The sequence below is a fragment of the Pongo abelii genome, chromosome 10, assembly GCF_028885655.2.
Source record: "Pongo abelii isolate AG06213 chromosome 10, NHGRI_mPonAbe1-v2.0_pri, whole genome shotgun sequence".
Lineage (NCBI taxonomy): Eukaryota > Metazoa > Chordata > Mammalia > Primates > Hominidae > Pongo > Pongo abelii.
In genome coordinates, this window is record NC_071995.2 from 51526333 (window position 1) to 51551264 (window position 24932).

Here is a 24932-nt window from a genome sequence, read left to right on the forward strand (position 1 = left end):
TATTTTTGAGAGAGAGTCTTACTCTGTCACCCACGCTGGAGTGTAGTGGCATGATTTCGGCTCACTGCAACCTCTGCCTCCAGGGTTCAAGCAATTCTCCTGCCTCATCCTCCTGAGTAGATGGGGTTACATGTGCCTGCCACCATGCCTGGCTAACTTTTGTATTTTTAGTAGAGTAGAGATGGGGTTTCACTGTGTTGGCCAGGCTGGTCTCGAACTCCTGACCTCAGGTGATCCGCCTTGGCCTCCCAAAAAGCTGGGATTACAGGCATGAACCACTGTACCCAGCCCCTAGTATGAGATTTAAATCAAGAATTCCTGACTCGAGAGTGCTCTCCTGTGCCCTCTGCATCCATCACAGTCCAAATTCGACAATGTTACAAGTCCTTTTTTTTGCCATTTTGGCCTCATTACCTTGATTCGTGTATTAGAGTAGATATAACAGCTGCAACAGACAACCCCCAGATCTCAGCGTCTCAACATGATAAGAATTTATGTATCACATAAGTCCAATGTGGATATTTGTGGTCAGGTGACTCAAGAATCCAGATCTGTTCATGCTGTGGATCTGCCATCTGAAATATGTGGCTTCAGATTGCCCAGGTGTCACCGCCAGCAGATGGGGAAGAGCGAGCATGTGGAGAAGGCACACACTCTAAACTTTCACAGCTTGGGAGTAACACATTACTTCCACTTATATCGTATTGGTGAGAACCCATCATATGGCCTCATATAATAGGGGCTGGAGATAGAATCTAGTCTTGTGCCCATTCCATGCTCTATCAACAAGGGTTGAATCAACATTCTAGAATCAGCAGAGTTGTCCTGGGAGAAGAGATACCTCTGATGAGAAGACTTTTGATTCTAATCTGGCCATATGCTCATACCTCTATTAGTGTCACATTTATTCCACTGAAATTTATAGAGCATCAACTTTGTGAATCACACATAAGCAAAGATCCCCTGCTGAAGAAAGGCTGGAATTCAGCCAACCAAAATGTTGATGGGGCATAAGGCCACAGGCTGATTGGTCATGAATGTGGCCGATTTCCCTCAAGATAGTGTTATTCATATGGTTATAGGGTTTCTTTATTTTTATTATTCTATTGATAAAAAGTTTGAAAATTTTTCCCCTGTCACAAAATAAATAGCTGTGTGTTGTGGTCACAATTTAAATAGCTGATTTCACGTACTTTGCAATTCTATCAGCTCTCTGGCAGTTTCAAAATACTTCTCTCTGGGAAACTGTGTGGCTTTGCCTGTCCCCTATGCTTCTCTGGCCTCCCTAGCGCTATGGGAATTGGGAGAAGCGGGGAGGTTAACCCTGGAGCCTGAGAACGCAACAAGGAAGCAGCTCAGTTATCTTGCTAAGACCTCTCTCTCGTCTGCCAGAGAGAATGCAGCAAATAGGATAGACGCAGAGATATTTAGGAAGTAGCATGCAGGATGTGGGCAATGAAGGAAACAGGACATTTTGATTTCTGAAGTAATGATTTTGATGTCTGTAGATATGTGATGCTAAAAAAGTTAAACTTTTAGCTTAAAAAAATCACTTAAGGGGGTCAGGTGTGGTGGCTCATGCCTGTAATCCCAGGACTTTGGGAGGCTGAAGTGGGAGGACTGCTTGAGCTCAGGAGTTCAAGACCAGCCTGGACAACATGGCAAAACCTCGTCTCTACAAAAAATACAAAAATTAGCTGAGCATGGTGGCGTATGCCTGTGGTCCCAGCTACTTAGGGGCTGAGGTGGGAGGATGACTTGAGTCCGGGAGGTCGAGGCTGCAGTGAGCTGTGTTCGCATCACTGTACTCCAGCCTGGGTAACAAAGGGAGACCCTGTCTCAAAAAAGAAAAAAAAAGTCACTAAGTCATTTAATACATGCAACAGGCTCTCATGTCTCATCCTAACCTGAAGGAAGGGTCATGGCTGATCCCAGGGTACTGGCTTGGGCATCTGAGTGGATGCAGTCCTTCCCTGAGAGGGGATGTTGGCAGAAGGAGTAGGTTTGTTTGTTTATTTATTTATTTATTTATTTATTTATTTATTTTTGAGACGAAGTCTTGCTCTATCACCAGTCTGGAGCGCAGTGATCTCTGCTCACTGTAACCTCACTGTAACAATCGCTTAGATTCAAGCGATTCTCCTGCCTCCACCTCCCTCAGTAGCTGGGATTATAAGCGTGCGCCACCATGCCCAGCTAGTTTTTTGTTGTTGTTGTTATTTTTAGTAGAGACAGGGTTTCACCATGTTGACCAGTCTGGTCTCAAACTCCTGACCTCAAATGATCCACCCGTCTCAGCCTCCCAGAGTGCTGGTATTACAGGTGTAAGCCACCGTGCCCAGTCAGGAGTAGGTTTATGGGTGGGCATGCCTTAGTAAGGCTGGCATGGGGGAGGTTGTTCTCCTTCTGGACAAAGAGGATTTGAGGTACATCTGAGTCTCCAGAAAGCCTTTCCTTGTATTGTGGATCCCAACCTTCCTGGCCATCTTTGTGTAGTTCCAAACTTGCTCTTAAGGGATAAGACGGAAGATAGTTTAGAAACCTACTTGCTGGAAAAAACAGTCCAGCTAATCATATAGACTGTGTGTGTGTGTGTGTGTGTGTGTGTGTGTGTGTGTGTGTGTGTGTCCAGTTAATCATATAGACTCTGTGTGTGTGTGTGTGTGTGTGTGTGTGTGTGTGTGTGTGTGTGTGTGTGTGTATTAGTACCAAGAGGAGCAGGTTTGGGATTGCAAAGGCAATAGACGTTCATCTGCATTGTACATAACATTTGTATATTAATTAGCTCACATAAAAATGCATGCAGACCTCCCAAGTCTCAGCCCCTCTCCTAATAGAGGAATCATTCTTATCATTGTTTCTGATTGTACCCCCACAATCTAGTTTTGCTGTTGGTGAGGTTGGGCTAGTCATTCTTGAAAATAACTGGTCGTCCACTCTTGTTTGTGTGACTTCCTTTGTGCCTGGGTCAGTGTTGTAGGGGTGGGAGCGGCTGTTGAAGGGCCAGAGATTGACTTAGTCTGGTCTCAGGGGGTGTCCTTGTCTGAATCTATCTGAGTCCCTCTTTCTGTTTCTCTCCACTCACAGATTGTGTGGCATTTTGGAAGGTGGAGTGCCTGGGCACCTAGCCCACCACTTCCCGCCCCAATCTGGCCCTGGGCACAAGCCACATGGTGCTGGCCATCAGCCTGGCCTCTTGCCCATCTATTATAGCCTCAGCTGCCAGGCTGGCACAGGTGCCAAAGGAACTAGGCCCTGCCCTCCCCCAGTGATGTTCCTGGGGCCTAAGCAGGAGAGAGTCAGATGGGGAGAGCACACTCTGGAGTGGGAGGCCAAGTCCAACATCCCTTGATGGTGGAAGGGAGGTGTCTGTGCCTTAAGGAGTACTGCTGAGGTACTATAGTCGTGGAAGAAGACCAGCTGCTTAACATGTGTATGGGCAGGGGACAGTGTTGGGAGGAGACAGGAGAAGTTGCTGTGGTGTGAAGGAAGACTCCCCACTAGGTCCTAGGAGATGTTTCCTCACCTCCTTCCATGTCTATGACTATACAAAGCTTGAGAGACTTGCGTATGTTTCATACTTGTGGGCATATTCCCAGGTGAGAGTGTGGGCAGGGATTCCAGTACTGTGGGGAGGGACCTGTAGCTATGCCCAGGTAGCAATGAGGTGGACCTGGAGTGAATACTGTATCTCAGGACAGATGACTCTGTCCCACGTGACAGTGTCATCCATGAGACTGCTAATGGGGCACAATATAGACATACACGCATTGGCTAAGGCATGGGACCTTTCACCCCTTGATATGGGACATGTGAATCTGCTATATGGGGCACCATATACTTGGACCCACCCTGGTTGTGGAAGACATGAACCCTCATTTCTGATGACAGTGGCCAGGTCTGGGTGTAGACTGGATCTATGTATGGGCAGTGAGGGATGGGGTGAACGCTGTCTTTGTGAATGGTGTGTCCGTGGGGAGTGCTGGTCATGCCTTGCCTTTACACCCACGTGAATGGCGTGTTCAAATATGTGAATACCCTGGAGAGATGTTGGGTGGTGAGGGGGTGGGAAACCTGAAAAAGTTGGAGAATTTATGAGCTGCTTTTGTCGGGAGACAGTCGTAATGAAGAAAATTCAATTTTCTGCAGCTCAGAGAGTCAATATGTTAAATCTCGGAGAAGCTGTGGAGTGACAGCAGAATGGCAAAGTCAATGGGATGTGTGTGGGAGGGAAGCCGTCTATCTGTGTCTGCAGTGAGGCCGCCTCCTCTCTGTACCCTTGAACTGCAGCTGAGGGACAGGATGGCACCAGATACCCGAGTTCCTGGAACTTCCCCTCTTTCCCTTCCTCTTCCACCTCACAGGCCATTTTCCCTTGGCTGCTTCTTTGTCAGGTCCAATCCTACCCTAGCAATGGCCCCATCAGGAAGTCCTTCTTGTAGTCCACCAGCACACCCTCTTGCTGCAGTTACTAATTCCATAGTGTCTGTTTACAGCCTAAAGTGATTTGTAGGAGAATTCTTCTTTCTAACTTTTCAGTCCCACTCTCACCTCAGCTACTCCATGGCTGGCCTCCTGTTCCCCAGCGTTTCAACTTTTCCCCATCCAGTCTTCACATCCTCCCTTCCAGCTTCCTGTTCCCAGAGGCAGGAGTGTAGGGGGAGGTGGGAGGAAGGACGTGGGGATTCCTCTGTAAGCCACAGTGTCACCAGGAGCTGTGATTAGCCGAGCTGCTAGCTGTGTAATTGGCGAGTGCCTGCGTCCCGGGGGTCTGGTATGTTAACAGCGGGTCCCTGTGGTGAGTAACGAGATCGTGCCTATGGCTGGTTGCACACGCTAATTAATTAGTGCTCCTCTGGTGTTGAGGAATGAGGAGGAGCTGGGGGAGTTTGTGGTGAGGGTGTCTCAAAGCCTGAGAGGCCAGCTCTGCAGAGCCCAGAGGTCACCTAAAGTCCTGTTGGAATGGGAGCATTCAAGCTGCAGTCCAGGATTAGGGGTGACAGTGAAGGTCAGAGATCTAGGGGCCCTGGCCGAAGACAGGGTGTGTGTGGGGTACAGCCTCTTGGTTGTGGGTGTCCTGTGTCCTGGGCTGGGCTGGATAGAGGCACAGGGAAGGGAGGAGACCCCCGACTCCCATGCAGCTTAGGGAGGTCTCCAGGCCCAGGGCCTATCTCACAGCATCCTTTCCCCAGGTGGCCCAGAAACTAAGGGAGTAGAAGGGGAAGGAGGCATGTCAGATGCCTCCAGCCTCATTCCTGTCCCCTCTGCCTGCCCTCTCCTCACTCAGGCCAGCTTCTGTCAGCCATTGCATACTCATTACATGCTCACTGCGTGTACAGAGCTCCAAAGGGCTTTGGGGCTCCTCTCACCTTAACAATCACTGCTTACCCCTTGCTGCCCATGCAGGCACCCAGGCTCCTTAGCCGCTGGGTTAACTCTGGGGTCCAGAAGCCTATTCTGAAACCGGGGGTCTGGAACCCAGATATTTGAGGAAAATATCGTGGAAAGCCTGAAGAAGTGGCAGTAGGGGAGAAGGTTGGGAGAGAACCCCACAGCCTCTCAGTACAGTACGGTCACTTACAGCAGCAAGAAGGCTGAAGGTGAGAGGGGAAGGAAAGACTCCCAGTGAGCAAACAGACTCTACCTCGTGTTTTCTGAGGCAGAAAACCTAGGCCTGATGTCGAGAGGGGTCAGGATGAAAAGGGACCCCGAGCAGGAGATCCCCTCCGCCTGAGTTTTGGGATTCAGCGAGGTGTGGCGGGGGAAGGGCAGACAAAATAGAGAAAACAGGCAGCAAATGATATGAGACTGCGGCGGGGAATCTTTGGCTTCCATGTGGAGGCGCGAGTCCCGTTGCTGCACATGGTAATTGCTAAATTACCCGCCATCTGCTCCGCTCTCAGACATAAATTACCTGCGAGAAGGGAAGACGCAGAGGCTGCGCACTTTCCTTCCTCTCCCCCAGACCCGCGCAAGGCGCTGAGGGGGTCCTCCCTCCGGCAAAGGCGGAGGGACGGCCTGACAAGAACAGTGTGCACTTACCTCTGTCCTCCCCTGAGGGACAGTGGCCTGGGGTGATCGAGAAACCTGACCCTCCCAAGGTCCCCGGGCTGCCAAGGAGGACCCTTGGGCCTTAGGGCGGGGCCTCCCCCGCCGCTCAGGGGAGGCGGAGCTCGTTGTGGTGGGCGGGGCTTTCCCCAGGTGGGACCCATCGCCTGGGCAGGTTTCCCCGGCCACCCCCTTCCTTCTACCCAACTCCCTGGCGCCCACCCCTCTGCTGGTGGGGAGGTGTCCCCAGCTCTCGTTGACTCCCCTCCCAGTATCCCAGAAAGAAGAGAGGACGGCAGGCAGAGGGCAGGAGAGAGAAAAGGGTCACACCTCCTTCCTTTCATTCTGCTCTGAACTTTGTCCTTCCCCCGCTAGATTCTGAAGGGTGAGCGAGGTGTGAAAGCAGATGTAGGAGAGATGACTTGAAATGGGGCACAGTGTAGGGTGCAGCCGGTTGGAGCGAGGGAGGGAATGGGAAAGCTATGCCCACTGCCAGGCGGGGTTGTCTGGGGAGATGGGCAGGTAGCCTGGGTAGGGTGGAAGGTGGTCAGGCTGGGGAAGTGAGCAGAGTGGGAGGTGGGCAGGAAGAGGGGGTCGGAGGGATGGAGGCGGGGCAGGATGGGAGGTGGGAGAACCAGGATGGAGACTCAGAAACGAGCAGGTAGTGAGTCGTCTGGGTGATGAGCTAGAGGAGGATCAGAGTGGGAGAGAGGGGAGACAGCAAGACGTTCAGAAGCAGTTCAGGCCCTGGAAGGAATGCAGGGAGCAAAGGCTATGGCAGGGAAGGCAAGGGTGTTTGTGGGTCCTTGCAGGGTCCCAGAAAGGTGAGGGTGAGAGTCCCAGAGCCACTTCTTGCTCTGAGGCCGAGGCCTGACTTCGGAGGGGAGCCGAGGAGGCCACCTATGCAGCAGGGATGGGCGCCAGCCTTCCTCCCCCAACCCCAGGCACCTGCAGGGGTGTGCCCATCAGGGTGGAGACGGGCTAAGCCGAGTCCCAGCTCTGAGCGCAGGAGCTAGTGGGGTTTCTTCGGAGTGATTGTTTAGTATTCATGGGGCGACGCAATCTCTCCCACATCTGCTTAGCACAGCAAGTCCTGTCATATAACTGTCTCCCGCACTGTCTGTCCATAAAGAATGTCTCGGAATTGGTGTAATTCAGAGAAATTAATGACGACTTTCCGCGGGACGGCTCCCTGGGGGATGATTAACGCTTCATCGTCCATCTGATGCGCGGGGCCCAGCGCTCCATCGCGAACATTTGGGCCGTGGCCAGCCGCATTAAAGGTTATTACGGAAAACGCGACCTGCAAACGTGCGAGAGGCATGATGGACCACGAGGGGCGGGGGCCGAGGGCGAGGGCGGGGGCGGGGGGGGGGGGGGGCGAGGGCGAGGGCGGGGGCGGGGGAGTCAGATCGGAGCTGCCCAAGTCCGAGATTAAGTTTCCCGAAGTTTGAGCACCTGTGGGGTCTGAGGCCGAAGGAGACTGGGTTTCTGCTTCAGTGACGGCAGGACAGGGAGGGTGTTGGGGAGCCGCTCTCCCCCGACCTCCACTGCAGGGGCTAGGGAAGGGAATGGGGACCCTTTTCATGGGTGGGCACATTGCTGTTGGAGGTTTTCCCTGCCTTTTACTCCTCACAGCATTACTGGGTTTTATTAACCTCACCTTACAGGTGATGAAACTGAGGCTCAGAGAGGTTATGTAATGTTCCCACAGTAACACAGCTTGTTGAGACGGAGGCAGGATTTGAACTCAGATCCTTGTCTCATGAGCTCTTGCTCTTTCCACTACACTAGGGGGCAGAATGTCTTATGCTTTTATGTGTCTACCTCAGCTTCCTGCACATAGGTGGCAGGTGTTCGAAAACATTTGTTGCATGAACGAATGAGTTATCTTTGCAGGCTCTATTTCCATGATCTGGACCAGAGGTCCAGAGATCTGGAGGCAGGGAAGAGGATATGGTAAAGAAGTTCCAGTTTGGGCTAAGAAACTCAAAATAGGTTTCCTGTGAGTTTACATGCATTCTGCTGGACATTCTAAATCTCTAGAATCTAGAAGACTGGGCTCTTGATCCTTAGTCAATAGAAAGGAATAGCGGAGGATGTGCACATGAGTGTGAACAAGTGTGTTTGATGAGTGAGTATGTGTAAGTTTGCATGTGACGTGTGTCTGTAAATGTGGGTGAGTTTATGAGTATATGTATGTTGCATGTATGCGAGAGTGTTTGTGATGAGGGTGTGTCTGCATATGCGTGTATTTTGAGGTTATGTGTGTCCATGTATGATGCATGTATGAGTATGCACCTGTGTATCTGCATGTGTGCAGGCGAATGTGTGCATATGTGTATGTGTGCATGTGGTGTGCCTTGGGGGAGCTGGAAGACTCAGGTGAAGATATCTTTGATTTATGCAAATCTCTAGCAGGTTCTAGGATGTGGTAGGTGGTGATGCTGAGGTGGGAGGCCAGGAGAGGAAGGCTGTTTCTACTTGGTTGGGGAGCCTGAGAAGTGGGTGCTTTTGCCCTTCCAGGCACAGAGGGATAGCATCAGGGTCCAGGGTCTGAGATGGAGACTAGGATCTGAGGCCTTCACTCAGGGTTTGAATTGGAAGTGCTCAGAGGCTCTGGTCTGACCTGGGAGGGTGATAAAGAGGTGGGGCCAGGATGGGAGGCTGCCTAGACTGTGGAGAATTCAGGCCTACTCACTTCTCTTCTCTGCCACCCACTCCACAGGTTTTGACCATTAGCTTCTAACCAACCTGCACTTCCTAACTCTAGATTCACCCTACTCCACTTCACGGTGGTAGAATTACCAGAAGTCTTTTTTTTTTTTTTTTTGAGATGGAGTCTCGCTCTGTCGCCCAGGCTGGAGAGCAGTGGTGCTATCTCGGCTCATTGCAAGCTCTGCCTCCCGGGTTCAAGCAATTCTTCTGCCTCAGCCTCCTGAATAGCTGGGACTACAGGCGCCCACCACCATGCTGCGCTAATTTTTTGTATTTTTAGTAGAAACGGGGTTTCACCGTGTTAGCCAGGATGGTCTGGATTTCCTGACCTCGCGATCCGCCTGCGTTGGCCTCCCAAAGTGCTGGGATTACAGGCATGAGCCACTGCGCCCGGCCCCCAGAAGTCTTTATGTGCAACCTTCTAACTAGGAGGACCATAACCACAGTCAAAACTTCTCTCTGTCTCATTGGCACTATTGAGAGGTCCAAAACAGTTTCCTGGTCTCTTGGAGGCCATTGGTATATATTCCTTCTTTCTTTCTTTTTCTTTTTCTTTCTTTCTTTTTTTTTTTTTCTTTGACACAGAGTCTTGCTCTGTTGCCCAGGCTGGAGTGCAGTGGCACCATCTTGGCTCACTGCAACCTCTGCCTCCCGGGTTCAAGCGATTCTCCTGCCTCAGCCTCCTGAGTAGTTGGGATTACAGGCACACGCCACCATGCCCAGTTAATTTTTGTATTTCTAGTAGAGATGGGGTTTCACCATGTTGGTCAGGCTGGTCGGTCTCAAACTCCTGATCTCATAATCTGCCTGCCTCGGCCTCCCAAAGTGCTGGGATTACAGGTGTGAGCCACCGTGCCTGGCCGGCTGCTAGTATATATTCTTACTGCACTTCACACAAGCTGAGGTTTTCAGGCCACTTGTGTTGGGAAGTTCTTCCTTGAGTCTAACTTCAGATCCTCTTTGTCATGTTTGATGCCCAATAGGCCCAGGCTAAGTTCGTGAAATTGGGGCCTTGCACCTCCATCCCTCCACCACAGAAATGGAGTAATTTCTTCTGGATGGAGGAGTGTGTCTGGAGTATAGGGACACTGAGAGAAGGAGGGCTAAAGCCTGGCAGGTCACAGATGAGTCAGACCATTCTTTGGGAGGAGGGCAGTCATCAACAGGACAGTCTCAGAAAAGGGAGGTCAGAGAGCATCAGTTTCAGCCTGTACAGACAGCAGCCAGAGTCCTCAGAGGTGGGAAGATTTACCCAGTGTCCCCTGCTATGCAGTAGCTGCTTCTGAAAAACCCAGGCCCCTGACTCCTGGTCTAGGAGTCCTTCTTGTGCCCTATTTGGAGGATCCTATATTCTGTTCTTATTCTCCTGGCTATGTGGGGGTGGGGGAGAGGGAGGAATATTCAGCTAGGCCCGGGTGCTACCCAGCCAAGCCAGCTGGGTCTTGAGGCCTCATTGCCTCACATGCACCATGCCTGTTCCTTCAACTCCCCATTCTCCCACTGCAGGGTGGTGTGGTCTCTAAGCGCCACCTGAGCAGCCATCCACGTATTTAGTCATCTCCTGACCCCAAACAGTTTCATACATATAGTCTGTCTTCAGCCTGAACTATCTCTCCTTTTTCCAGACCAGCCTCTCAGCATTTTACAAGATTGTCCCATACTGTCCTCCTCTAGGAAGCCCTCCTTGACTGATCCTCCTGGTTCCGGATCCCAAATGTTTCCTTTCGAAACCACTGCCAAGGTGCTTGCAGGCCTCTTCCTGTTATCTTTCCTGTTCCCCACATACTGGCACTTCCCTGTGAGCAGGGCTGTTTTTCTTCTCTCTAGGGATCTGACTTCTTTCTTCTTTCCTGTCTTCCAGGATCCTCTTCCCGCACCAGGAGAATCAGTACTGCAGGGGAGATTGACTGAACCCTTCCCTGTTTAATGTTTTCTGGGAATGGCAGGGATAACGGAGTCCCGTTGGGTCTCATGGTCTCATACTGAGGAGGAGGAGGTGGTGCAGACCCTTTCCCTGACCGGATCTTGGTGGCTTACTCAGGTGTAGGCTCCCCCAACCCCAGCTCCTGGTACTTCTCCTGCTCTGGTTGCCTCTGGGCAAGTTAACAGCTCTAGGCTGCTGTGCTGGAGCCCCTGGGGCGCTGGGTGTGGTATGGGCAGCGGCAGACAGCCCCTTGTGATTCTCAACTTTGGCTTCTCACCGCTCCTGACTGCCTGCTCCCCCACTTCCAGGTGAGTGTTTCTCCGGTTTGTGTTTCTCTGGTTTCCCTTGCACCTTCCCTTTCCTTCTCCCGCCCAATCCTCACCCAGCCCATTTATCCGAAGAGCTGGAGTCCTTCCAGAACATTTCTCCTTTCCTGGGTCCTTCGGGGTTGGCAGCCCCCAGGTGGGGAAGGGGTGAGTGGAGACTGGGTGGAGGCCAGGGTCCTGGCTCTAGTGAGGCACCAGGTCTAGCTCTGGATCAATCGATGCTTTGGCCGCCACCTTGTGGCAGATATGGAGAACTGCAGGATTGGGGTCCCTGCGCTGAAAGTGGGACCTTCTGGAAAGGGAGGAGGAGATGATGGCAGGGGTGTACATTATGAGGGTAGCAAACCTCAGATTTCCAAATTGACATTGGGGTATCCTAATTCCTGACTGACAGGGAAGTAGAAACCTGCCAAGTAGCAAGGACACTTAAGGATGGAGACAGAGAATTAAAACACTGTCCTTCAGTCTCAAACTTATTGTTCTAATCCTCCTTCCCTAAAACAAAAACAAAAACAAAAACAAAAACCCGAAAAGGGCAACAGTCTGAAACTGAAGCAGGAGGAGCTGAGGTCTGATCTGCAGAAGTTCCAGTAAGTCCCAAAGTGTATTTGGATGCTCTGCCTGTGACTGTTGCACGGCTTTTTCACAGCTCCTCTCCACTCCCAGTCAGTGAGTCTCCCACCTTCTCCAGGCTCCTTAATCCCATCATGCTCAGTTCATTGGTCCTATTCTGAAAATCCTAGTTTCCTTAGCCTTTCTACCCAATCCTGGGTTGTGCCTATGACCAAGATGCTGATCTGGGAAGTCCCTTCTCTAGTCTAACTCCAATACTTCCTATAGCACTGGAAATGGAGAGAACCACCATACAGCTATCAGAGCTGCAGATGGGAAGCTGCGACCCTAAGAAAGTGGGAAAGATGAGGAAGGTTCTGAGGGAGGGCGGCTCTGCCTCAGTTTCTCCTGCCATCTTCCTCTCCCCTGCCCCCTTGGATCCTTGGAGATGAAGGGGATGCGACAGAGTGGCCCACCTCACTGGAGAATTCTCTCCACTTGGGTTCCAGGATTCATAGGTACTGGGGGAAAGGGGAACTTCTGAGTTCCAACCATGAGCCTTGTTATTCTCCTCTGTAGAGTGGGTACTGGGGAGAGTGAAGATGGGGGTATTTGTCTCTATCAGGCCTTCTGGTCTCACTTAGGAGTCCCTCTGAAGCCTTTTTCTTTCTTTCCACTTAAATCCCAGGCTCTCAGAAGCTCTTATAATGATTCTTGGAGCTCCTATATCACTCCCCCTCAGTCCAGCTCCCTTCTCTGGTGAGCCAAGGGTCACCAAATCCTCCCTGCCATTCTCTCTCTGCTTCCCCTGGCACTTCTTGGAGATCTTGGCCAGGAGCCCCGGCTCTGCAGGCCCCGGCGCCCTCCCTCTGAGGTGCCATTCCTCCCCTGCCTCATTTGCTGCCGCTGACCTTACTGAGTTAAATTAAAAAGCAATGTTCTGTGTGCGGCTCCAGCCCTGTGGAGCTTGACTCTGGGAAGACGAAGACAATTACTGGCCCCTCCATCTCCCTCTCATCTGGCTGCCTTATAATTTTTCCCCCCGCTGCCTGGTATGCAACATTTATGTTTTTAATAACACCAGAATGGTTTTGACCTTGGAAATTCATAGCAGAATGGGCACTGCAAGAGGCCCCGACGTGATTGGCGTTTGTCTCAGTCCTTTGCAGGGAGGAGGCTCTAGTGCCTCCTGGATTCTGGGGAAGGTGTGTAGGGGCTGCACCCCATGCGGTTTAAGAAGAAATCTCAAAAATCAGAGTAGACAAGGACATGGGAAGGTGGGAAACAGAGGGGGATGGTGTTGTCTTTTTAGGTTTCGCCTGGAGGATGAAAGTTAGAATAAGGTGTTTGAGAGGTTGGGATGTTTTTCTCCTCGTTTTATAGGCGGAATCCTAGATTGGGGATGGCATGGAATACGTGTGTGTGTGCGGGCAATGGGGAAGGGGTGGTGTGTGATGCAAGTGTATACATACACTCAGGCCATCAGTGCACAAGCTTGCACATATACCCCCGACACAATTGGAACCATTTCTCCTCATTTACTCTCAGCTTCTCTAGCTCTTTAGCTTCAAGGAGAGTAGATAAAGTGAGGACTAGCCAGAGGACTGAGGTCAGACTCTAAGTAGAACTTACCAGCTGAGCGTAAAGGGGGCAGGGACAGAGTCCTCTTCGGGCTTGTAGACAGATTTTCTTCCTAAGCCCTCCTACCTTTCTTCCTTTCTCTTTTCTATGCCTACCTCCCTGGGTGGCTCAGCTTTTGAGATAAAAGGAGAACCAGTGGCAGCAAGAAGAATCTGGAGGAGGCATGGGTTGGTCAGCAGAGGGACGGGAGAGGCAAGAAGCAGTGATGGGACCAGGTGAGGGGATGCCTGGGAAGAGAGAGCTGAAGATCACGTGCAGGCCCTCTCCTCCAGGTGTAAAGGGCTGTGGTAAGATAGACCAACGTTAGAACTGGGAAAGGCTTCTGTGTCTACAGCTTTGAGGAGTTTCTGGAACTCCAGTGAAAAGCCCAAATTATAAATGAAGAGAAGCTTCTTTTGCAGTTCAGAAAGTAGGAAGAGAAGGGACAGAGGGCCATGTACCTGAGGATGAGGGGTGCACAGCCAGGTAGCTACAGCACACATCTGTGTCCTGGGTTAACAGTCTTGTATGCACCAGTTCCATATGTAAACATATGGAACACAGTAGCTTTGGCATTGATTGTTTAAGCCAGGGATTTGAGATGCTGTCTGGTTGTGGCCTGTAGGGTATGGTTTTATTTCAGGAGCTGCAGCTGACACAATGGGAAGACCCCTGCGCTGAGAACCAAGAAGTCGTGGGTTCTAGTTCTGGCTCCAGTTATCAGCTGGGACCCTAGGGAATGTCACGGAGGAGCGTGGGTGTCATCTGCTATACCATGAGGGAAAAGCCACAGGGTCCTTCTGTGCCAGCAGCCCCAGTGCTAGGAGAACGAGAAATGGAAGGGAGGCTGAGGAGGGCGATGGCATTTCAGGTACTAGAGAGCTTGAGAAGGGATGCAAGGATTCCTGAATTCAGAAATTCATGGGTTCTTGCTCGAGCTAAAGACGTTCCCAGCCTGGGGCAGCCCAGCCTGGCCTTGCCTGGATTCCAGACAGCATCCAGGGCCGATGTCTGGATCTGTAGGGAGCGCTGTTCTCTGCCGCCCTCCTGTGGCCGCTGAGCCCTTCGCAGGTTGCTGCTGAGAAGATTCCGCTCCTCCGCAGAGCCGCGTTCCTCGCCCCCTGGTGGAAATTGCGTATATTACAAGAAGCGATCTTGGGTTTCTAGCCGCAGCTTTCCCCCAACAGTTTCCCTAGTTTTGGAGGCATTCACAACCTCTTCAAAGCTGGCAAGGTCTTCCGGAGATTTAACACTCTATACCTTTGCCTGAAGTTTTAAGTTCTGGTTTTGGAAAGTGGATAGTGGAGACAAGGGGCTGAGATTGAACAGAGGGCAATTTCTCTTCTTCCTCTTTGGGTTTCATCCTACAACCCTGTATTCCTAGGGTTGCTCAGAGTTTTAAAATCAGGGTCTGGTGACATTCCTGGGGAAAATGGATCTGGAGCAGACCAGGCATTGTGCGTCTGGGCTTCTTGGCAGTTGCACCTGAGCGCAGTCCGTCAGTGTCGGCAGGGAGATGGATTGGCAGGAGCCAGGAGGCAGGAGGCAGGGATGATGGAGGGAGATGGCATATTTGACAGATGCTGACAGGGCTCATTATTTGCTAGCTCTGGAATCCCCTCCCACCCACCAGGCTGCCCTTGGCCCTCCCCTCCCTGCACTCAATGCTCATTAGTGATTGCCTGTCTTTGGGGGAGAAACCCAGTGGGCCAAGCTGCGGGGGGGTAGGCAAGGGAGGGAGAGGAAGAGGAAGACGAAGGGGCAGGGACACAAGGCAGATGCTGGAGGAGTCGTGGTTGGAATGACTGGGATTTGGAGCTGGGATTTGATGATTACTGGGGTGCTTGGAAGGTGTGGCTGGGGATATTGTTCAGGGGCCAGATACTGAGTTACTGGGGGTGGTGGGTCAGGAGGCATAGTAAAAGGAATTGAGTTCCACTGATTTAGGCACTGATTTGGGGAGAACTGATAAAATAGGAGCTGACCATTTTACTGTGGACTTACTATGTACAGGGTAGGTCTACAGGTGCTTTGAGGGGATAAAAGAGGTATGCCACCTATTTCCTGCTCCCCTTCCTGTGTTTTGAGACCTGCCACATCTCCCTGCACTTGTTGCTCCATGTGTGTCTGAGGGGTGCAAGGTGCTGCCGGGCTGGGGATGCGGAGACAACTCTCCCAAGCAGTTTGTGACCTTCCCACACCCCCTTCCAGTAAAGCTCCTCCAGTCGGCTTCCCACCTCTCCTCATTCCTTTTCTCTTAGAATGTACAAGACATGTAGATATCTGGGTGGGAGAGGGGGCCCTTGGGTGCCCTCCCAGAATTTCCAGTGGCTCCCAGTGGAGGAACTGGGTTGGGGGCAGGGGTAAGCCATACTATCCCGAGAGGCCAGGGGAGCAGACAGGGAGGGGATCTCCATTTGGAGTGTGGAGAATGTTCGATGAGGAGGAGAATGCTGCAGTCGGAGACCGCGCTGCATCCTAATCAGCGCTGCGGAGGCTGCGCCGCGGGCCGTCAATCTTCCACACAAAGGGCCACCCGCCCCCTTCCCTCTCCAAGCCCTCCGCGCCAGCGCCCCCCCCCAACTCCATCCCCAACACTGCGGGGCAGGAAAAGAGGCAGAGAAGGGGGGAGACGACGGACACACAGACAGGGACAGAAAGACCCAGTAAATTCAAGCCAAGATGGACAGAATGGGACCCATAAGGCAGAGTGGGTCCCAGCACTCTGGAGATGAAGAGAGACGGACAGAGGGAACAGAGACACTGCCGAGTGGAAAGGGAAAGACAGAGGAGAGACAGACCTAGAGACAGGACAGAGCCAAGACAGAGGATCATCCAGAGAGCAGACAGAAAGATCGAAGACTCACACAAGGACAGAGCCACCCAGAAACCAGCCATAGCAGAGCAGCCACGGACACAGAGGCACGAGAAGGTCCCAGGCCCAGGGAGAAACTGAAAGCCATATACCCTGAGCCAAAGGCACACTGACCCAGGGCCAGGACCAGGGCCAGGGCCAGGGCCGATAATATACCAGAATGTATCAGTAGACTGAGAGAAGCAGAGAAGGGGAGGGAGAAGATGGGTTTCCAAGGAGAAAGGAAATGAGAGCGATGGTGGGGAGGCCGTAAGAAGGGTCAGGTAGAGGGTGCAGGGGGTGAGATGGGGATTCTGGGTTGAGGGCTCTGCTGGCCTTCCAGGGCCTGGGACTCAGGTGGGCGGGGAGGCCCATATGTGTGAGTGTGTATGTGTGCGTGTGTGTGTTGTGTGTGTGTGAGCAGGAACCTGGCAATTCCAAGCTCTTCAAAATGCCAGAGTTGTCTGGTGCTGAACCAGACAGCCACACACCCTCCCTCTGCATGGATCACTTGGGGCAGTTATGGTGGGGTGTGGGGGAGAGAACAGAAGAAAGATAGAAGTTTGAGAAAGAAAAAGAATGGCAAAGCCCCAGCAGAGATCAGAGGGAGAGAAACTGATATTGAAAAAGGGAGTAGAGAAATTGGCAGAGGACAGTCAGAGAAAGACAGAGGTGGAGAAAGAAATATGATGGAGGCAAGGAGTGTGTGTGTGTGTGTGTGTGTGTGTATAAAAGACAGGGAGCAGAGGGTACCTCTAACTGCAGGAGGGCGAGAGGGGCACGGAGAGAGAGGGGGCTGTTGAGAGGGAGGCAGACTAAGGGGAAATGGGGGAGGGAAAGCAGGCAGGGCACCTATCTACCTGGACATGCTGGGCTGGAATCAACCCAGCATCATGTTTACCTGATGAAACAACCCTGCAGTGAACTGGGGAGGCAATCAATGAGTTTTTCTCTTTCCTTTTTTTTTTTTTTTAGGGTGACCTTGTCATTTTCTTTAAGTACAAAGAACCTATTCCAATGCCTGCTATCTCCTTTAACATAGAAGGTTTCAGCTGCTGCTGCAGGTGCCTGGGTCATTCCTGGCAATTTCTCTTTGGGGATTACCTTTAGAGCCTGCAGTATAGCTCTGAGCATCTGCACCAGTGGCAAATTTGTATCCTTTAGGGGTAGATCTAATTTTTGAAAACAGCCTAAGTGTTAGGAATCAAGGCTGGAGAATCAGGTGAGGACCCAGCTGGGGAGTAGTATTTCCAGTTAAAAAGAAGGTGAAAATGGGAAGACATAGAGAAGGGTGTGCCCTCCTCCAAAGTGGCTCTGAAAGGCCATCCTGAAGGGGAACCTTGCAAGATATGACAGAAGGAGATCTTCCAGTGGCTGCTTGAGGGCCAGTTTCATTTTTCTGTCTGTTTGTTAAAACTGGGCAGTAATGCTCCCAGGAGCATTCACAACCTGGCACTGGAGGGATGAGGCCTGGCATCTGATGATCTTGGGCACAGTGGTGCTAGCCTTGGGCATCTTACAGTCATCCTTCCTGCCAACATTATGTTTATAGCTGCAAAGTTACCCCGTGGACATTCACCACAGCAAAGATCAACAAGTGCAAATGACTAGGGCAAATTCAGAATCCCAGCCAGTTAGTTCATCAGGGAAGGCTGCTAGGAGTGGGGGAGTTAGAGAGGTGTGCAAAGAGAAACCCAACAGGGCATGAAATAGATTAGGAGAAGAGCAGGAGTACCTCTGGCTGATGGTGCTGAGGCAGGTGAGCAAACCATAAATGAGGCTGGGGACAGCTTTGCTAGCCTGGAGCAACGAGCTGGATTCAGGAACCAGCATGAAGGGGAATGGAAGGGGGCAGGTTTTGAAGTCAGGCTGGGTGATCTGAATTTGCTGAGAGAAACTGGGGCCCAATGGGGATGCACTGACGTGTCAGGTAGAGTGAGTGTGTGTGCGTGCACTCACACTTGTCTGGATAGGTGTGTACTTAAGTTTGCATATTTTTTTCTGTGTGCGTGTGTAGGGGCATATACATCCAGATGGCTTTGTGCCATGTGGCTTTGTACCCCAGGCTCTTGTCTATCCATCTGTGTGACTGGCATGTGGCTATGCCTGAATGCGTTTGTTCGTTTGTGTGTTTCCATGTGGTCATGTGCGAATGGTATCTCAGTTGCTTTCTGTGTATTTTACTTGGCTACGTGTGGCGAAGGGCAGCGTGTGTGTTTTGCGCGCGCGTGTGTGTGTGTGCTCGTGTCTGCAGGAGGAGTGGGGCCGGCAGGGAGCCCTGGCTACCCAAGCATTGCCGTCTGTCTCTCTCCCTCCACTGGCTCCATCTGCCCTCGCTGAGGTCGTGACAAGGAGGCAAACAGCAAAACGGCAAACAGCTACGGCGGGAGAAACAAGAACATTGTAAGCCCCGCGCAGACTCCCCCTGCGGAGGAGAAAGGCACATGAACAGCCAAAGGGACGGACACTCACACACACACACACACACACACACACACACACACACGCACACACTCACTCCTGCGCACACAGGCTGCTCCGCGGACACGCTTCACGGAGCAGGTGTGCCCACGCGCAATACCCTCCCGGCCCACAGGCCTCCGCACGCACAGGACACACACACACTCGCTCCTGGCCTCCCTTCCGCCTCCCCTCTTCTGAGCCCTGCGGCCCGGCCTTCCGCACCTCCCAACGCCTGCAGGGGTTGGGGGCGCTGGGGCTCGGGGCGCTCACTCGGACCTCGGAGCCAACGGCCAGATACCTAATGGCTCCTTTGGCCGTGGAAAGGGGTGTGCGTGGGTGTCCTCTCCTTCACTCTTTCCCCAGCCCCGTCGCCTCCCACCCCCCTTCCGGCCCGCGGCAGTTTCCGAAATCGCCCGGCGGCCGAGAATTCATTAGCGGGGGGCGGATGTAAACGCAGCGCGGTGGAACGTTTTAATTAGGCCTGAACAATAAACAAGCTAAACGAGGCGCGCAGGGCTCCCTGGCGGGCCCTCAGCCTCCTCCGCGCGGCGCGGACTCATTACCGCTGCAGCCAATTTCATGGCAGCGCCGAGCACTGGCTGGGCCGGGAGTGGGGTCGGGGGTGGGGGTGCGATTCGGGCGTGCAGGGTGCAGAGCGGGGGCGTCCCAGGGCGAGGGCAGCGGGCCGGTGCCCGCCCGCCCGGGGCCGCGGCGTCCGCATTTCTGCACCATCCACCTGCCTTTTTCAGTGTCCTTGAGATGACGCTCCCTCCCCACACCAGAGCGACCGGCTGGAGCGTCTAGCTTGCTTTTTAGGGTCTCTCTCCCGCCTCTTTTCCTCCCCCGCTCCCTCTCTCCTTGCGGCTGACTCCAGCTCCCCCTCGGTGCCCGTAACCCTCCTTTCCTCTTTTTGCCGCAGTCTCCGTCTCTCTTCCACAGGGTCTCTCCCTCCCCCTTTCCCCGTGGTTGTCAGACTTTCTCCTGGACTTTCTCCGCCCCGCACCGCCCGCCCCGGATGCCGAGCGTGGTAGACTCTGCAGCCGGGCTCCTCGCTGCCCACCGGTGCTGCCTACACCCCCTTGGGCTCCCCTCCAAGGTCCCCTCCGCTTGCCCCTCTCTGCCCGCTGCCGCCGCCGCCTTCCAGGCCTCTCCCCACCCTCTCTCTTTCTGCCTGGGTTCTTCGTTTGGGCCGTCTACCCTCGGGTTTCAGGTTGGGCATTGCTCCCGCACCCTACTAATTGGGGCTCTTCTGGACCGATCCAACCAGCGAAGTCGAGTTTGGCTCGTTTTCTTCTCTCCCTTTTTTGCGAAGCTGCAGACACTGCTTGCTGGCCCTCCGGCTCTGCCAGGACTTCCCTGGTTCTAGGTGGTGGTGGGTCTGTGGCTAAGTTTGAATCCCAGCCCTGGGCCTCACCATGTGAGTCTTAACCTGGGCTTGCTCAGCTGTAAAATGTAGGAAATAATTTTTGGTGCTTCATGTTGTGGGAATTAGCGCTGTGATAACGAATGTAACATGCTTGGCACATGGGACTTAGTCTATTAGCTCTTCCCTTCTGCCTTTCCTCAATCTGCTCCTCTCCCTAGCCTGGAGTTTTCTTGAAGTGTTTTGAGGAGAGAAAAACCAAAGTCACAGAGTTTATAGGCCCCCAAAAATTGAATATCAGAAATTGCAAATGGTTCAGCCTAACAAATGCACTAGGCTCTGATTGCAAGAAGTGCTGTTGAGTGTGTACAAGAAGGGAGGACCGGGATCGGACTGAACTGCAGAACAAAGGAAACCATGTGGACTGGCACACTGGACTGAGCAAATTAAAACCTAAGGGACACGTCAACCCGCATTAGTCGTGCCTCAGCAGTATGGCTGCCCTTTTAGGGCTGCAGAGTCATGGGACTGTGTCCTCTTGGGGGCTGCAGTGGATCTAGGAGTCCAGCTCCCCCAAGACTCCTGCATCAAGGCAGGAACCAGACTCCTAGAACCTCATACCATCATACTTCTCTCCCATCTATACATCTGACACACACACACACGCGTCCTTTGAGATTTTTAAAGGAAAATTGCAAAGTGTGGGCCTGGAATTCTGTCTCTGCTTGAGTTTCTTTCCCTAGTTCCCTCCTGACTCCTAAGAAGCAGAATCAGCGAGTCACACACCTTCCCCTGTGTGTGCTGCCCATTGTGTTGGGCGCTGAGAGGAGATCCAGAGGGAGGAGCACAAATCCTGCCCTGCCGGAACTCCTAGGCTCATGGTAAGATGAGGCTGGTCATCAAGACCAACCAAGAGGCATGGAGCTCTGGGCACGCCCTCAACAAAGGCTTATCAGTTGAGTTGGTCAGGAGCAGCTGGAACAAGTCCTGTGACTCTAGCACTGGGGAGACTGGGAATGACCAAATAGGAAAGGATGGAGGAAGATTTGAAGGAAGTCTAGGAGGGTCCCTAGAGGGTAGGGAGAATGGTATTCATTTAGTTAGCAGGGAGCAGCAAAACTGAAAGAAGAGAACTAGCAAATTAGAACTCTCAGTGAAGTGCATTATCTTGGGGTAAGGGATGGTTAATGTGAACCTTGGAGGCAGATAGGGAAGGAATGCATAGGGGTGTGTGTGTGTGTACGTGTGTGTGTGTGTGTGTGTGTTGGGGAATGTGTACTGAGGAGACCGAGGTGGGGAGGATGCAGGGCTTGGGAGGGCAGGTTTGCTGGGCTGCAGCAGAGAGCCTGGGCTGAGATGTTCTTGAAGACACCTGGGATAGGGTAGCAGTGGTGGTAGAGGTATAGGACAGCAACATAAAATGTCCTGCTGTTGTAGCTCTACCGTGACCCTGGGCTGGGTAGGCAAGATGCTAGGAAGCCAGGCTGACTTCCTGGGCCCTGATACGTCCTCGTGGGGCGTGAAGATGAATGAGTCTGGATTTCATGGGCTAGTGAACCATGGCTAGGTGGAGACAGCTGCTCAGGCTATGAAATGTGGGGAGAGGTCCCCAAACAGAAAGAGGGAGGAGATAGAGGTGGGGATGGGGATGGGTAATGGGAAGATGGAAGGCTCGAGACCTCTTTCCTGGCTATCTCCTTTACTCATTCCTTTCATGGATTGAATTATTCATTTTAAAGCTAAAAAATCTTCAATAAATTATCTAGTCTAGGCTTTCACCTTCAAAGGGTTCACTATTACTTCCCCATTTCACAGATGAGGCTACACAAGTTAACCAACTTGATCGAGATCTCCCAGGCAGAACAGGCTGAAAAGGGCATGAGGAAGCAGGTCTTTTGCCCTGGGTAGGGGAGATGGGGGTTAATCTCTCCCTGTGCAATCAGGCTCTAAAATTGGCTGCTTCCCAGGACAGAACCGGCAGGAGTTGGCATCAGAATGCAGCAACTTGATTCCTGGCTACTTACCAGTTCCGTGACCTGAGGCAAGTTACTTAACCTCTCTGTGTCTTTATTATCTATAAAATGACAACACTAATACTTGCTCCCGTGGCTTGTTACTGAGAGTAAAATGAGATTTATGCAAAAAGAACTGTGTACAGTTGAATCTAAGTTTATTAGGCTTTAAAAATCATCCTCCTCTTTGATATCATCCCAGCTTATTCTCTTCATACCTGCTAGGGACATCAGTCTTCCTCCTCCCAACCCCTTTGCACTCTCTCCAGCCTCTCAACCTGGCATTTACTTCCCTCTGATCTTGCTTCATACTTTAAATCTCTGTTTTCACTCTCCTATGCATGTTTCAGCACTAAAAGGATCTGTTTACACTCTACTGATGTATATGCTGAATTTTTTTTCTCTGCTTCGGTTTCTTGTCTTTTGTGTCTTCCTTCTCACATCCCAGAGAGCAAGACCCTGTCCTCTCCTGCCTTTGCACTCCTTCCCTCTCTCCAGGACTGGGTTCATAGGGTGCGTCCAAAGAAAGGACACGAGGTGCAGAGAGGTTAAGATAAAACAGGAGAGGGAGGGCTTGGGGGGAAGCCACCAAGCTGCATGCAGGGCTCTTAACCACATGCTATGTGATCCTTGAGCAGGGCATTTGCCAAGATCTGGGGAGGGAAACAATCATCTTCCTCCTGGAGTGAAGGGTGGGACGGGAGTTATTTTCCTAATGTTTAGAGAGGCTGTTTTGTCCCATGATGTGGGACACATCACCTGGAGGCCAATCCCCCAGAAAAAGAATAGCAATTGAGAGACGGCTTTCCTTTTCCTGTTTGGGGTGTGCGTGTGTGTGTGTGTGTGTGTGTGTGTGTGTGTGTGGTAGGAAATGTGTTGTTGGAGATTCTATATCATTTCATTTGCCCTAGCATTTACCAACCCTAACTCAAAGGAAATCCTTTCTAAAGTCTATTCTACATTTCTTTTGCTGACAGTAAGCCCACCTCTTTAGTGGAGGTATTATCTAAAGTCCAGGATCTGGTTCAATGTCTTTTGTAAAAGATGTGTGTATGTCGGGGAGGGGAAAGTAAAAGATGGAACTCGAAGAAATGGAATGACCCAGCTCCTGGCTTTAATTACACTTAAGCCCTGAACATTCTGAACTTTATTAACCTCTTAAGTGTCCACAGGGGTGGGATGGACCTGGTGGGTTTTGCTCCCTGGTCCTCTCTGCAGGGCGTCTCTGGAATGTCCCCTCTCTACACTCTTTGCCCATCCCAGCGTTTGGCTGCACACCATTTCTCCTGGCCTCAGGTGGCGCTATAAATCACCTCTCCCAGAAAGGAGGCTACCACCTACCTATCCAGTCCATGTCTCACCAGCTGTCTTTATCTTGCCCAAGATCCTCTGGTTCTTCCTTCTCTGCAAAGCCATATGCTTTCCCCAGCACCACTTTTTTGGATAACCTGATTAGCTGTTTTGGAGAGAGGGGCTCTTTTTGCAGGGACCCCCTTCTCCTCCTAAGTGTCTTACTAATTACAAACAGAGAAAGCCTGGTCTGTGAAGTTAGCCTGCCCCCAGCTCCCTGGCTTGGTGGAGGGAGCCAGGAGCTAGGGGATTTAGAGTGCAATTTCCTGTACCCTTTTCATTTCCTGCTGGGGGTTGTGGAGAGCAATAAGCAAGGTGGGTGGCAAAGGCCAGAAGGACGGGCCAGGTGGGGGATGGGCTGGGGGCGCCTTCCCTCCATGTACTCTTCTACCATCCCCTTTTCTGGCTCTCGAGGTGAGTTCTTTGGGGATGAAGCACCTGATAAATGAGGACCTGGAACTCCTTACAATCTCCCTCTTACCTCCCCAAAGTAAGGGAACGGAGTAGAGAGGAGTGGGAAATGATCCAGGTCTGATTATTGTAATAATAGATGATACTACAGGAAGGAACCTTGGAAATCAGTTGGATCCCTTGAGGTTTTATTTTATTTTAAATAGAGATGGGGGTCTTGCTATGTTGCCCAGGCTAGGTCTTGAACTCCTGGGCTCAGGTGATCCTTCTGCCTCGGCCTCCCAAAGTGCTGGGATCACAGACGTGAGCCACTGCACTTGGCCTCCTTCAGGTTTCAGATGAGGAAATGGACGCCTTGGAGAGGGCAGGTAACCTGCCCAAGGTTATGTATGTAAGTGGTGAGCTGGTGTGGCTAGGGTTTGGGTAACTCTCATGATTCACTGTTTAGTGCTCTTTCCTCAGTCAGAGTCAGAATGGGCTGTGGGTCAGTGATGTGTGTGTGTGTGTGTGTGTGTGTGTGTGTGTGTGTACTGGGGAGGGGGGATTAGATGGGAGGAAGTGGGGTAGGGAGCAGGGGATCTGGGGAGGTACCTGGATAGCAGGGGACTCCGGGCCCTGAAATGTTCACTCTTTGGTAGGTCCTGTGGAAGAGTGCAGGCAAGTCCTGACTTAGGGAAGCTTTTGGGAGCTGGCTCAGGAAACAGTTGTGTGGAAAAAAAGGAGGGGAGAGGGAGGAACTGTGACCCTTGGAAACTATTAGCCCCACATCTCTTCTTCCCCTATCCACAGTCAGAGGTGGATGAGGTGGGGGAGGGGGCATGGCAGAGGACAAAGGAGCCAATTATTGAGTGAGTAGATTAATTGATTAATTGTCCAGAAGCTTCCAGCGCTCCCCAACAATGACATCCCCTCCCCCGACCCCAGTCAGGCATGGCCTCGGTTGGCCTGGATTATTAATTAGGGCTTGAAGTCATTTAACGATGATTTCATTATCGACGTGCTGTCTGTCTCGGGCTCAGCCCGGTTGCCAGGGCGACTCTGATCGATTGCCTTCCGGTCTTCTTGGCTTGGCCGGCTGCTTCCTTTCTGGAGCCTGGCTGTTGGCGAGCACTCCCTAGCGGCCCTCTCTGGTATTTCAGAGCTTCCCTGTTGCCCGCTTGAGAGACTCAGGCAAGGAACAGAGATCTACAGCTGCCTTGGGGGTCTTTCAGCTACTGACTGACCTAGCTGTTGCCTGGGAACCGGCTTTTCTCCTTTTCTCCTAGGTTGTAAAGTCCTTCTGATTCTGTCC

At 52.0% G+C, this 24932-nt stretch overlaps 1 long non-coding RNA gene across 1 annotated transcript; it reads right to left on the minus strand.

Annotated features, from left to right (window-relative positions):
* Positions 1-13794: 13794 nt before the first annotated feature.
* LOC103892053 (uncharacterized) lies at positions 13795-24453 on the minus strand. The gene is made up of 4 exons (XR_656287.4): positions 24233-24453; positions 23222-23336; positions 17778-18420; positions 13795-14309 (listed from the first exon to the last, which is right to left on the minus strand). It is a non-coding gene; the product is annotated as an uncharacterized LOC103892053 (long non-coding RNA).
* Between the last annotated feature and the right edge of the window lie 479 nt (positions 24454-24932).